General features: G+C 46.1%; 1 protein-coding gene across 1 annotated transcript in view; it reads left to right on the top strand.

The window, feature by feature from the left end:
* The first annotated feature begins 12,140 nt into the window (after positions 1-12,140).
* The window catches only part of LOC149457361 (P2Y purinoceptor 8-like), an 82,159-nt gene continuing 79,971 nt past the window's right edge, over positions 12,141-14,328 (top strand). The window contains exon 1 of the mRNA XM_089683847.1: positions 12,141-12,274. The gene's annotated coding sequence lies outside the window, so the exon portion shown is untranslated. The remainder of the gene's footprint in view (positions 12,275-14,328) is intronic.

Here is a 14,328-nt window from a genome sequence, read left to right on the forward strand (position 1 = left end):
CGACATGTGTGGCGACGGAGCGGGGATCTCTGGGAAGGCGCGCAGACAAGGCGCGCTGACCCATAATGCATTCATTCATGACATGTGATCCCATTAGCCAATCAGCAGCCAGCCAGCCAGCACTGTGTAATGGTGGAGCTATAAATTGCGGCCATCTTAGAATTCTCCATTAGCCTCCGGTCATTCAAGAGAGACAGACCTGTCTGTATTAGGGACAGAGTTAGGGCCACAGAGACTTTAGGGCCACAGAATCGTTACTCAGGGACACAGAATCGTTACTCAGGGACACAGAATCGTTACTCAGGGACACAGAATTGTTACTCAGGGACACAGAATCGTTACTCAGGGACAGACACAGAATTGTTACTCAGGGACACAGAATTGTTACTGAGGGACACAGAATCGTTACTCAGGGACACAGGATCGTTACTCAGGGACACAGAATCGTTACTCAGGGACACAGAATCGTTACTCAGGGACACAGAACTGTTACTGAGGGACACAGAATCGTTACTGAGGGACACAGAATTGTTACTCAGGGACACAGAATTGTTACTCAGGGACACAGAATTGTTACTCAGGGACACAGAATCGTTACTGAGGGACACAGAATCGTTACTGAGGGACACAGAATTGTTACTCAGGGACACAGAATTGTTACTCAGGGACACAGAATTGTTACTCAGGGACACAGAATCGTTACTCAGGGACAGACACAGAATTGTTACTCAGGGACACAGAATTGTTACTCAGAGACACAGAATCATTACTTAGGGACACAGAATTGTTACTCAGGGACACAGAATCGTTACTCAGGGACACAGAATCGTTACTGAGGGACACAGAATCGTTACTCAGGGACACAGAATCGTTACTCAGGGACACAGAATTGTTACTGAGGGACACAGAATCGTTACTCAGGGACACAGAATTGTTACTCAGGGACACAGAATCGTTACTGAGGGACACAGAATCGTTACTCAGGGACACAGAATTGTTACTGAGGGACACAGAATCGTTACTCAGGGACAGAATCGTTACTCAGGGACACAGAATTGTTACTCAGGGACACAGAATCGTTACTCAGGGACACAGAATCGTTACTCAGGGACACAGAATTGTTACTCAGGGACACAGAATCGTTACTGAGGGACACAGAATCGTTACTCAGGGACATAGAATCGTTACTCAGGGACACAGAATCGTTACTCAGGGACACAGAATCGTTACTCAGGGACACAGAATTGTTACTCAGGGACACAGAATCGTTACTCAGGGACACAGAATCGTTACTCGGGGACACAGAATTGTTACTCGGGGACACAGAATCGTTACTCGGGGACACAGAATTGTTACTCAGGGACACAGAATCGTTACTTTCTGCTTCACAACCACTATTGAATTAAAGAGTATGTCAGACAACACGCAGAGGAGTGGCAGAGGAGGCAATGTTTCAGGAGCGAGCAGACGTGGCAGCAGAGGAAGGGGTCGAGGCAGCACTAGTCGCAGCCAGAGGCCAGTGCTCCCGGTGTCATCCAGCGGTCGTGTCTCCACCGACAACCCTGCCGTCATCGATTGGTTGACTCGGTCGTCTTCCTCTTCCCAGGTCACCTCTGACACCTACAGCCAACGGTCGGTGGGTACGTCAGACACAACCGTTGGTTGGCATGGCCCGGGAGCAAGCCCACTGAAATCACGTGTCCTCTACCTGCCCCTGTCCTTTGGTGTTCCCTCACCAAGCGAAGTATCGCATGCTGTGGGCTCAGCCCCACTGTACAGTGAGGAAGAGCTAACAGAGGGCGGTCAGGAACGGGGGGAGACATCCGCCTCTTCAGCAGCCAGGCGAAGAAGTACTGGCGAGGAGAGTGGCTCGGTAGCCGATCTAGAGACAGGTCTGTCTCCTGACCCACACGCAGCCGAGGGGGCTAGTAGTGACGCGGAGACCCTAATTGATGATGATGAGGCTGATCGCACTTGGCAGCCTCGTCGTCATCAGGCTATTGCTTCCGCATCATCAGGAGAAGAGGGTGCCAGCTTGCCAGCGAGCAAAACAGTCGGTGGGTTGCCCAGGAGGCAGCAGGGTCGCAGCAGTGTCAGTGGAGGCAAACGGCCATGGAGTAGAGCACCAGCTCCACTGCAGCCTACCACCACGGCCAGTAGTGGTGCCGGTGTGCACGGAGGAAGTAGCAGTCAGCCAGTGAGGAGTAGCGGGGTCAAAGTTTCCTACTCGGCGGTGTGGCAATTTTTCGTCAAGCCGCCCGAGGAAGTAAACGTAGCCGTATGTCGACTATGTGGCCAGAAAGTCAAGCGTGGCCAGGGGGCCCATGTTGGGACTACAGCGTTGCGTCAGCATATGCAGCGTCGCCATTCAGTGGCCTGGGAAAACCGTGATAAAGATACGGCGGTTCTGCCTGCCCCAGCCCCCACTCCATCACCCGCTCCGTTACTTGCTCCGTCACCCGACGTCAATCGCCCTCTATCAGCCAGTCAAGGCTCCAACACCTCTGCTGAGGGGAGTTGTCGCTCGTTGGCATCTTCCGCTCATTCAGATGCTCCTTCTCCTGCTACTCCTCTTCACGGATTCCGTCAGCAGTCTTTCTTGGAATCTGTTTCCAAGAGACAACAGTTTGCGAGCACGCACCCGACGGTGCAGAAGCTGAACGTCCTCCTGTCCAAGTTGCTGGTGCTGCAGTCCCTCCCTTTCCAAGTGGTGGACTCAGCACCTTTCCCAAGTGCCAAGTCCCATTACCCGACCGGCATATCACATGTGCAGGGCGCAACGGTGTCACGCTGTGCTGCACCTGGTATGCCTTGGCGAACGTAGTCACACAGGGGAGGAACTTCTGAGTGTAATGAACAGAGAAATCGACAGATGGCTGTCTCCGCGCAAACTGAAAATCGGAACCATGTTGACCGACAACGGAAAGAACATGGTGTCTGCTCTGCGTCAAGGAAGGTTGTGCCATGCGCCATGCATGGCTCACGTGTTCAATCTGGTTGTCAAGCGGTTCCTAAAATCCACCATCCCACTGCAAGACATCCTTAAAATGTCACGTAAACTTTGCATGCATTTCAGCCATTCCTACACCGCAAAGCACACCCTCCTTGAGCTGCAGCGGCAGAACGGAATTCCACAGCATCGCCTGATCTGCGACGTTGCAACAAGGTGGAATTCAACCCTACATATGTTAGACCGCCTTTACGAACAGCGAAAGGCCATCACCGATTTCCTGATGTTACAAGCGGATAAAGGTACTCCCCTGTGTAACTTAGATGTCAGCCATTGGCAGCTCATGCGTGACACCTGCCGCTTGCTCAGGCCCTTTGAGGAGGCCACGCTATTCGTGAGTCGGCAGGACTATGGGATGAACGACGTCATTCCTCTGTTGCACGTCCTGGAACAAATGCTGTTAACAATGGCTGGTCAGGGTGCGGTAGACGTGGCGCACAGATCTCAACGCCACATGACCCCTGTGGGGGCAGGACAGGAAGAAGAGGAGGAGGTAGAGGAGGACATTGGTGCTCAGGAATTATTGAGTGAAATGGGTGGTTTTTCCACTCAGCGGACAGGAGTGGAGGAGCAGGAGCATCTGGTAGAGGAGGAGGAGGGGGAGACAGAGGACCCAGACGCACCGTGGCAGTATGCTGTGGAGATGGAGGCAGGGAGTCCCTTGCATTCCTTGGCACAAATGGCCCATAGCATGCTCGGTTGCTTGCGTAGCGACAGCCGAATAATAACCATCAGACAGAGGGATGACTTTTGGCTGTCCACCTTGTTGGACCCTCGCTACCGTTCAAAAATGGTGGCCTTTTTCACACCTGCTGAGAGGGAGGCCAAAATAAAGTACTATAAAAACCACCTATGTAGTCAGTTGGTCTCTGCCTTTCTGCGCCAACGTCCATCCTCAGACACTGTGGGCCCTGTGCGCTCGCGTTCCGCTGCCATGGCAGCAGGGGAGGGGTGGGGTGGTAGGAGCAGTGGCAGCTCCACCAGCAGCGACTGCCTCAGTCTGCAGTCGATGATGAGTAGCTTTCTTCACCAGCGCAGTGAGGAAACTACTAACCAGCCGCAGCAGCAGCAGCATCAGGTGGACGTGGAGCAGGACCTCAAACAACAGGCTCGGGCCTACTTGGACAGCACCCTGCCAACCGAGGAAGACAATCCCCTTGACTACTGGGCAACGAAACTTGACCTTTGGCCCCAACTAGCTGAATTTGCCCTTGAAAGGCTGTCATGCCCGGCCAGTAGCGTGGCATCGGAGCGCGTGTTTAGTGCGGCAGGAGGTATTGTAACTCCGCGGAGGACACGACTGTCCACCCAAAGTGTGGAGAGACTCACGTTTGTGAAAATGAATCAGGCGTGGATTAGTCTGGATTTCAAACCACCAGTTCCTGACACAACTGACTAAATCCGCCATGAATCATGCCCCAAACATGTTATTATTTTTAACATAGGCCTCTGTATGGCCTTCAATTTAAGCTGCTTACGCTTCGCCACTCTGCCATGGGCCCCTGTACCGCCTCCTCTTGCTGCTGCCAGGTCCAGAGTGTGTCATGGGTCCCTGTACGGCCTCCCATTGCTGCTGACTTCATCGCCAGACTCTGCCATGTGCCACTTTCAGGTCACCTCACACTGCTGGTGGGTTCCATTTTGTCATAGGGTGCTGTATGGCCTATCATTGCTGCTGCCAGGCCCGTAATCTGCCATGGGCCCCCGTACCGACTCCTCATGCTGCTGCCAGGCCCGTAATCTGTCATGGGCCCCTGTACCGCCTCCTCATGCTGCTGCCAGGTCCAGAGTGTTAGTCGTCTCCCCACGCTGCTGCTGGGGGACTTTTTAACATAGGCCTCTGTATGGCCTTCAATTTTAGCTGCTTACGCTCCGCCACTCTGCCATGGGCCCCTGCACTGCCTCCTCATGCTGCTGCCAGGCCCGTAATCTGCCATGGGCCCCCGTACCGACTCCTCATGCTGCTGCGAGGCCCGTAATCTGTCATGGGCCCCTGTACCGCCTCCTCATGCTGCTGCCAGGTCCAGAGTGTGTCATGGGTCCCTATACGGCCTCCCATTGCTGCTGTCTCCATCGCCACACTCTGCCATGTGCCACTTTCAGGTCTCCTCACACTGCTGGTGGGTTCCATTTTCTCATAGGGTGCTGTATGGCCTCCCATTGCTGCTGCCAGGCCCGTAATCTGCCATGGGCCCCCGTACCGACTCCTCATGCTGCTGCCAGGTCCAGAGTGTGTCATGGGTCCCTGTACGGCCTCCCATTGCTGCTGTCTCCATCGCCACACTCTGCCATGTGCCACTTTCAGGTCTCCTCACACTGCTGGTGGGTTCCATTTTGTCATAGGGTGCTGTATGGCCTCCCATTGCTGCTGCCTCCACCGCCACACTGTGGCTCCACACTCTGGTTTTGGCCCCGTGACTGCCCAAATGAGTGAAGTGTGCGGTGATTCTAAGATCGACGGCACTCATCTGCATGTCATATTGACTGACAGTATTATTTCTCTTCCCCAGCAGACTCCAAGGGCATTTAAATTAAAGGTACAGTGTTCTGCACTAATATAAAGGCTCTCTGAAGCCTAGAAACACCCTTTTTACACGTTAAATTCGCAGCGAATATATTCGCCTCGAATCGAATTTATTCCGCGAATTCGGCGAATCAGCCGAATCTAATTTTTGAATAATTCGCTCATCTCTAATTATTATATATACTGATTAAAACTATTCTTTATGCATATTTAGGACAGAAAGATACACTATATATACAGTCAGGTCCATAAATATTGGGACATCGACACAATTCTAACATTTTGGCTCTATACACCACCACAATGGATTTGAAATAAAACGAACAAGATGTGCTTTAACTGCAGACTGTCAGCTTTAATTTGAGGATATTTACATTTAAATCAGGTGAACGGTGTAGGAATTACAACAGTTTGCATATGTGCCTCCCACTTGTTAAGGGACCAAAAGTAATGGGACAGAATAATAATCATAAATCAAACTTTCACTTTCTAATACTTGGTTGCAAATCCTTTGCAGTCAATTACAGCCTGAAGTCTGGAACGCATAGACATCACCAGACGCTGGGTTTCATCCCTGGTGATTCTCTGCCAGGCCTCTACTGCAACTGTCTTCAGTTCCTGCTTGTTCTTGGGGCATTTTCCCTTCAGCTTTGTCTTCAGCAAGTGAAATGCATGCTCAATCGGATTCAGGTCAGGTGATTGACTTGGCCATTGCATAACATTCCACTTCTTTCCCTTAAAAAACTCTTTGGTTTCTTTTGCAGTATGCTTTGGATCATTGTCCATCTGCACTGTGAAGTGGCGTCCAATGAGTTCTGAAGCATTTGGCTGAATATGAGCAGATAATATTGCCCGAAACACTTCAGAATTCATCATGCTGCTTTTGTCAGCAGTCACATCATCAATAAATACAGGAGAACCAGTTCCATTGGCAGCCATACATGCCCACGCAATGACACTACCACCACCATGCTTCACTGATGAGGTGGTATGCTTAGGATCATGAGCAGTTCCTTTCCTTCTCCATACTCTTCTCTTCCCATCACTCTGGTACAAGTTGATCTTGGTCTCATCTGTCCATAGGATGTTCCAGAACTGCGAAGGCTTTTTTAGATGTCGTTTGGCAAACTCTAATCTGGCCTTCCTGTTTTTAAGGCTCACCAATGGTTTACATCTTGTGGTGAACCCTCTGTATTCACTTTGGTGAAGTCTTCTCTTGATTCTTGACATTGACACACATACACCTACCTTCTGGAGAGTGTTCTTGATCTGGCCAACTGTTGTGAAGGGTGTTTTCTTCACCAGGGAAAGAATTCTTTGGTCATCCACTACAGTTGTTTTCCGTGGTCTTCCGGGTCTTTTGGTGTTGCTGAGCTCACCGGTGCATTCCTTCTTTTTAAGAATGTTCCAAACAGTTGTTTTGGACGCGCCTAATGTTTTGGCTATCTGCTCTCAGCAGCCAGAATCTCACTCCTGCAATCAAGCCATCACCTGAGGCTGATTGCAGGAGGTGTATTTAAGCAATGGCCAGGCCTGCAGTCAGGGCCTTGGTGTTTGTTTCCCATGAGCCCCTGTACCTGGTCCTGTCATCTGCCTGCCTGCCTGCTTCCCCTGCTTGACTCTTACACTGATCGAACTCCGCCTGCACTGACCTCGGCTATTCCTGACCTTTCTCCTGCCTGCTCCATTTGTACCTTGTCTGCCTGATTGTTTCTGGCCCGGCCTGCTTCACCACTCTACCTCTCCAGCCTGACTACGCCTGTCTGTGTTCCTGAACATACTAACATTAGTTGGAGGTTTGGTTTTGTTTGTACTGTGCGTTGTATACTTGTGTAGTTCCTAATAAATTATATTCTTATACGTCACTCCTGAAGCCTGCGTTTCCCTGTGTCAGTCCACACACCTCTGGTCATACCCGGATCCCTGACAGCAACAGATTCCAAATGCAAATAGCACACTTGAAATGAACTCTGGACCTTTTATCTGCTCATTGTAATTGGGATAATGAGGGAATAACACACACCTGGCCATGGAACAGCTGAGAAGACAATTGTCCAATTACTTTTGGTCCCTTAACAAGTGGGAGGCACATATGCAAACTGTTGTAATTCCTACATCGCTCACCTGATTTGGATGTAAATACCCTCAAATTAAAGCTGACAGTCTGCAGTTAAAGCACATCTTGTTTGTTTCATTTCATATCCATTGTGGTGGTGTATAGAGCTAAAAATGTTAGAATTGTGTCGATTTCCCAATTTTCATGGACCTGACTGTAGATATACATATATGCATATCCCCATGTCAACCTAATAATTCACGTACATCACTACTGATTGGTTAGAGATATGGCCTCACACATACAATATTTCTACAATAAGATAACTTTCAACACACTAAATATATAGGATTGCACCTAACAGCAGGTGTTAACATTCAGTATTCCTTTCTTTCAATGGGATCTTGTGTCTGGATAAACTCTTTTTTAGATATCTTGCAATATTGTGTTACAATTTTAAAATCATATATCTCTAAATATATTTGTGATACTTCTAATGGTTTTGTCCAGAACAAGAATTTAGTTGTGTGGATAATTTTAAACATATATAAGGTTCAAAGGTTTAACCTCCCAAAGCTTTTTTCCATGAGGTTTGTTTACCTTTCCCAGAGCTGGACAATAGTAGTTATTGAATGGCCAGAATGCTAATTTGTTGAATCAAGGTCTGTATGCGAGATGTCCCCACAGTTTACATTCATGGGGCCTATTCACATATGTCCGGTGCACTGGCAGTGCAGATTCAGTGCGGTTTGAAAAGGAGTCATGCACAATTTCTGAGCAGTGCAGTCCACTTCAGGTGCGGATTACAGGCTATCGACTTCTATGGGAACCGTTTCTAAACCGCATATGTGTGAAAGGATAATCCTGTTCTGAACCTGATGTAAACCTGACATAAACCGGTGAACAACTACTTTGTCAATCAACTGTGAAACCTGTGTGCTTCAATCCGCACTACACATACGTGAATCAGCTCTAAAAGTGATGGCCAAATCCAGTAAAGAGACATCCCCACATATTTTGCAAAGAGATGGCCCTGTATTTTCAGAAAAGAGATGACCCAATCCAGTAAAGTGACAAACCTATATCAAGCAAAGAGACATCCCCATATACTCAACAAAGAGATGGCCCAACCCAGCATAGAGACATTCCCTTATATTCAGCAAGGAAATAGCCCAGTCCAGCAAAGAACATTCACATATATCCAGCAATGAGATGGCCCAATGCAGTAAGGAAGCCCCATACATTCAGCCATATATTCAGCAAAGAGATGGCCCAATCCAGCAAAGAGGCATGCCCAAATATTCAGCAAAGAGATGGCCCAATCCAGCAAAGAGACAGCCCCATATATTCAGCAAAAAGGCAGTCCAATCCAACAAAGAGACATCCTCATATATTCAGCAAAGAGACATCTCAGTTCAGCAAAGAGACATCCCCATATATCAAAAGATACATCCCAATCCAGCAAATAGACAGCCCAATCCAACAAAGAGACAGTCACAGCACAGGCCCATATCCAGCAACATTGTCAATCAATTTACCATTTTCATGTTTAACAACTTGTCTACAGACCAGTCCACAGTGAGCACTAAGCAGTCCTGCAGGCTCCACACAGTGCAACTCTTCTGCATGGCTGAGCTAAGACTGGTGTGGTGCCCAAACCAGCATCTGGTCTGTAGAGAGAGGTGGAGTGCAGATGACATCACTCCGCCTTCCCTCTGCAGCTGGAACTAAGCAAGCTGCAGTGGCTTGCTCCAAGGCTGCCCTGCTTGCTTTAGAAATTGCTAGTCAAAACAGCAGCAACTACTTGGTCTTGTCAGTTAGGGCTCTACATGTGTATCGGCTGTCACCCCCATGGTGGCTCCGGGTGTTAGAGCACCTTTTAATTTTTTCTGAAAAGGTGAATTTACACTTTAAGCATTACTTACACTCATTAGAATTTGAGGAAGAAACATGGATAAATGGTGCTTCATCTTTAATATCACAGAACAAGTACAGTTACTGCTACTAGAAATTTTACAGACAGTTTAGTGTTGCAGGCAGCTCACAATAAAGGACCGTTATCTGATTTTCACTGATTGCAAAAATATGCTGTGTCTGCAAAGTTTCTGCAAACTTTTTTTTACATAATTTCTTTTTTTTCTGCTTTGCCACGAATATATTCAATTCCCTTACATTGACACATTGCACCCAGTGTGAGCCCACACCTTTCCTGTGTGAGAGTTGTGGGCCTTTCTAACATACTGAACTGCCAACGTCATGTTCATTAAATTAACCACTACATGGTTTATTTAATGGTAGAGAAATATCAAGTTGGACCTGTGGCTAGGCTATGGGCATTTCAGAATTGACATATGTTTAGTGAGCAGCAAATGAGCTCCACATCTTTTGTATCCAGAAGTTTTTGATGGCTGGACACTTGGGCCAAATTTAGATACATCAGTATGTGTGGGTTAACTTATTTTGTGCCTGCTTTGCCTACCTGAATCATTTGTATATATACATACTTGTTAGGGCCATATAAGGTTCTTATTTGGTGCGCTGTTTCAATTAAAACCCTGCTTTATGTTTTTATTATAGGCTGACAAATGCACAAAATGTAATCAATGTTTTTAAATTTATATATGGAACTTCACAAAAAAGTTCTGCTTTTCTTCATCCTCCCCACGTCATCTGACATATTTTTTTGGGAGGAGCAGATACCTAGTTTCCCTAAGTACCCGCTCCCACTTCCACTGGAATTATCTAGGCGATTCCACTGTAAGTTTGGCCACCCTCCTCCCTGCTTGCAACCTTCTGAGACATGTCACAGGTCCCAAAAGGCTGCAGGTCCATTCAAAAGCCACAGCTTGGCTTGTGCATGCATAGTGGAGAGCTGGCTGTGAAGCCACAAGGAGTCACAGCTGGCTTCCCTCAGTTAAGATGCCAGTGCTTCGGAACCTGAAGACCGGTGAAAAACCGGCCTGGGTGAGGGCGGCGCTGGATCCCTAGACAAGTGAGTGTCTGTTTATTAAAATTCAGCAGCTACAGTTTTTGTAGCTGCTGACTTTTAATTTTTAAAAACCAGGCTGAAGAACCACTTTAATGTATATTTATTTGTATGTTTAAAAGATGCTTTCAATGAGTACCTTCAAAAGAAGAGGTAATGTAGTGGAGTACCCACTTACTCAGCATGCTTAGACACAGGCAGAAGCCTCTTTAACTCTTTTTCCCACAACCCCCTGGGTTCCTGAACACACCCAAAGATGATACGTTTCCCTCCCTCAGCAGTTCAGTAAGCCTACACCTGAGGACGCAGGTGGTTGGGAAGTGATCTGCAGCCAGGTAAGAGGCCCTCCACTGTCAGAGCTGGCATTTGGACAGCCAGACCATAGTCTATAAGCATCCAGCTACTGTGGGAAAGTCCTCCCCAATTGCTACCATGGTACTCCAATTCCCTCTGTAGTTACAGTGGCTGAGCTTAGAGAGGGAGAGATAGCACAAGTCAATGCACTTGATGGAATGACAAAAGTACTTTTTTTAAAAGCTGAAGAGTAATGTGTAATGTGATTGGGATGCTGCAGTGCATGGGGGATTTCCTTACTGCACTGGGCCATCTCTTTGCTGAAAATATGAAGATGTCTCTTTGTTGGATTGGGCTTTTTCTTTTCTGAATATATGGGGATGTGTCTTTGCTGGATTGAGCCATCTCTTTGCTGAATATATGGGATTTTTCCTGAATTTATGGGGATGTCTGTTTGCTGAATATATGGGAATGTCACTTCTGTATTTGTAAATATAGAATACACTGGTCAACTGCAGCCCATTGGCTGCAGCCTCTGGTTGAGAAAAATTTCCAACAAGCCATTTGACAAAAGTCATTCAATAGATCGAATTCTGTTGAGTGGAAGCAGTCACGCATGGTTTGAAATTCAGCCAGTCCCTGATTCATCTATGGCAAGCTTAAGAGTGAGGACCAATCACTGTGCCGCTCTTACACTGTCCAATCAGCAGGCTGAAGGCATGTCCTTGATCCAGTTGTGCTGCTGTTGTAGTGAGGATCAGTGACCTGACTGTACTATCTGCCAGGAAGTCTGGATAACTGATTGTTACATCAGTACATAAATGCATAAATGCTTTGGGAGGTAAATCAGTTCTCATACTATATGGCATTCAACTCTGTATTAAAGCCAGCCATAGATGGATGCAAAATTCAGCTAGTTCAGCAGGACGTGGATGCATTTCCCTGGTTGATGGAAAGAAAATTGTGCAATGTATGGCTTGCCTAACTGCCTGCCTTGCACTTAACTGATATTCTTCATAGTAGCTATCCCCTTGTTACTTGCAGAGAATGAGGAAATGTAAAAAACAAAACATTTTATTGATGTTTTAATGCCCATGAGCATATCAATTATTTATTTTCAAATGTTTTAAATTGATCATTCAGTTTCATATTGCACCCCCCCCCCCCCCCAGCAATACAACCCTGCCCTATGATGCACTCACTGAGTATTGCTTAAGTGTGACCAAACAACGAGATCAGTTAAGTCTTCCCTCCTTTGAACCCCGCCTCTTCTGCCTGTATAGCTGAGAAACAACATCACTTCAAGAAACTAATTTAATTTCCTGTCTTCTTTAAAATATTTTTCTCTCACATTTGATGACAAGATGACAAGACTTCTTGAGTTCCAACTGTGCTCCGTGTTGGGTGAGCAGTGATTGCTTTATCTAGCAGATTGAATTCAATGATTATTTTTTTTATTGCCATTTTTGTTTTTTTGCATGTTGTTTAAGTTTCAGCTTCCTCTTTTAGAGACATCATATCTGTTCCATGGATCTTTAGTCTTTCTGAACAAAGCAGCCTTTTATGTTAGAAGCTCGTATACAAAACTAGTAAATGTTGCTTTCTGTGCTGTCATGTGTTTTGTTAGCGGCTGCAGCAGTCTGCAATTAAGACTGAAAAATGAACAAGATCCAAATGGTAATAACATTCAATTATTGTTTAGTCATTAATAGAAGCAATAATGAAAGAGTGATTTAATATACTGTTTAGATTTCTGCTGTGTCACCAAACTTTTTGTTGCCTTTTAGTGCTTTATTATCAATCCTGCAATGTATTATGTGTTCAGTATTCTGTAGTTCTTCATTCACTAGTGCCACAGTCAGATGAACTTCACGTATGTTATAGCCACCAGTGTTATCATTTACAGGTGCATTTCTGCAATATTTTTCATTTCTTTTAAGCCCATCAATGCATTTTTCGAAATAGTCTTTATAAAACTTAAGGATGTCAATTTACATAGTACAGCGTTTGCAAGGGGCACAAATGAAGCAAAGGGCAAGCAATGGCTTATATTGTATAAGTTATTAATGGTGAGACCAAATGCAATAATGGACTGAAATTGGGTCTGATGCACAAAAAAAAATTGGAACCGTGCAAATCGTCAAATCTGACTTTTATGGAAAATATAAACAAGAATTTTCATTTTTTCCCATTTTAATGCAGTAGCCCCTTTTATTGGATTTATTTTTTAAAGCCACAAGTTTGAAGATCTCTCCAGCAGAGAAACAGAAACCGATGTACTGAGTATGTTTGCAGGATGCTGTGTGCTGTAGAATACAACACCTACAGGTTTTCCAGAGAGTCAAAGAAATTTTTGGTAGATTCTGGTGGATTAGATCACAGGTGGACTTATTTTATTTTTTTGGGAATGCCAGTAGTGGAATCTCTGTACTAAGTCCTAAGAATTATCCACTTGCTGTGGATGTAACATCAAGATTCTATACTCCCTGCAGAGTTCTCATTTATATCATCAACAGAGAAAAATGGCAGAGCCAGAATTTCAAACAAAGACAGCTCAGCACTGGGGATGCCAAGAACAGAACGGGTACACAGAGGTAACGGCCAGTGCTTGAACAGGAGGGAGGAGGATGCAAAACCGACCTGCAACCTATGCTGCTGATGTAATTCAAAGCTCATGGGGGGCACGGTTGTGGGTGCTAAAGCACCTTGTCCTGGCACTGGTATATGTATAAGAAGTATAGATGACTCAGTCCACGAGAGTTCACCTATCAGTATGAGAGGATTGATCATTTAACGAATAAGTCCACCAAAAAATAATATGTCAGTTTAATAATAGAGAGTTAATCCACATGACAATTTCTAAGATCTTTTTGGGACTCTGTTGGTCAGACGTCTACACTTGAGTTCCTGGGTCTGCACACTTGTGGCCATTATTAGGCATTCCCACCCTTTTTCAGCAATTTTTTATTTTGTATTATGGAGGTGGCAGTAGGTGATGCTGTAACACACAAAAGTGGGTGGAAACGCGCAAAACTCCCAGATGTCGATACTATGGTAAGTCATAAGGATGCCAAGTGTATAACCTTGTAGGTAAGCGAGTATGTCTTTAGCTGTTTATCTGTGTGGAGATGGATATAGGGTAGGGTCAGTATCCTGGCCACATACCACAATTGAAAGGCATGAACTGATACTGAGGGTTACTTTGAGGGAGATTTTTGTGGACTGGTGGAGATAGTGGATTGATGAAAGTGCATTATTTTCCCAGGCTGGAATGGTACTGTGATTTATTTTATTTTGATGGGCAGTTGAGCCTAAGTAATCACAGTAACCTTCAGTATTAATCCATGCCTTTGGGTTGTGGTATGTGGCTAGGATACTGACCCTACCCTATACACATCTCCACGTAGACAGATAAATTGACCAACGGCAGTTTAAGACATAAGTGCTGTCTGGTTTCT

Source organism: Staurois parvus, unplaced genomic scaffold (genome assembly GCF_062004578.1).
Source record: "Staurois parvus isolate SC_StPar_1 unplaced genomic scaffold, SC_StPar_1.0 ptg000324l, whole genome shotgun sequence".
In the NCBI taxonomy this organism is placed as follows: Eukaryota; Metazoa; Chordata; class Amphibia; order Anura; family Ranidae; genus Staurois; species Staurois parvus.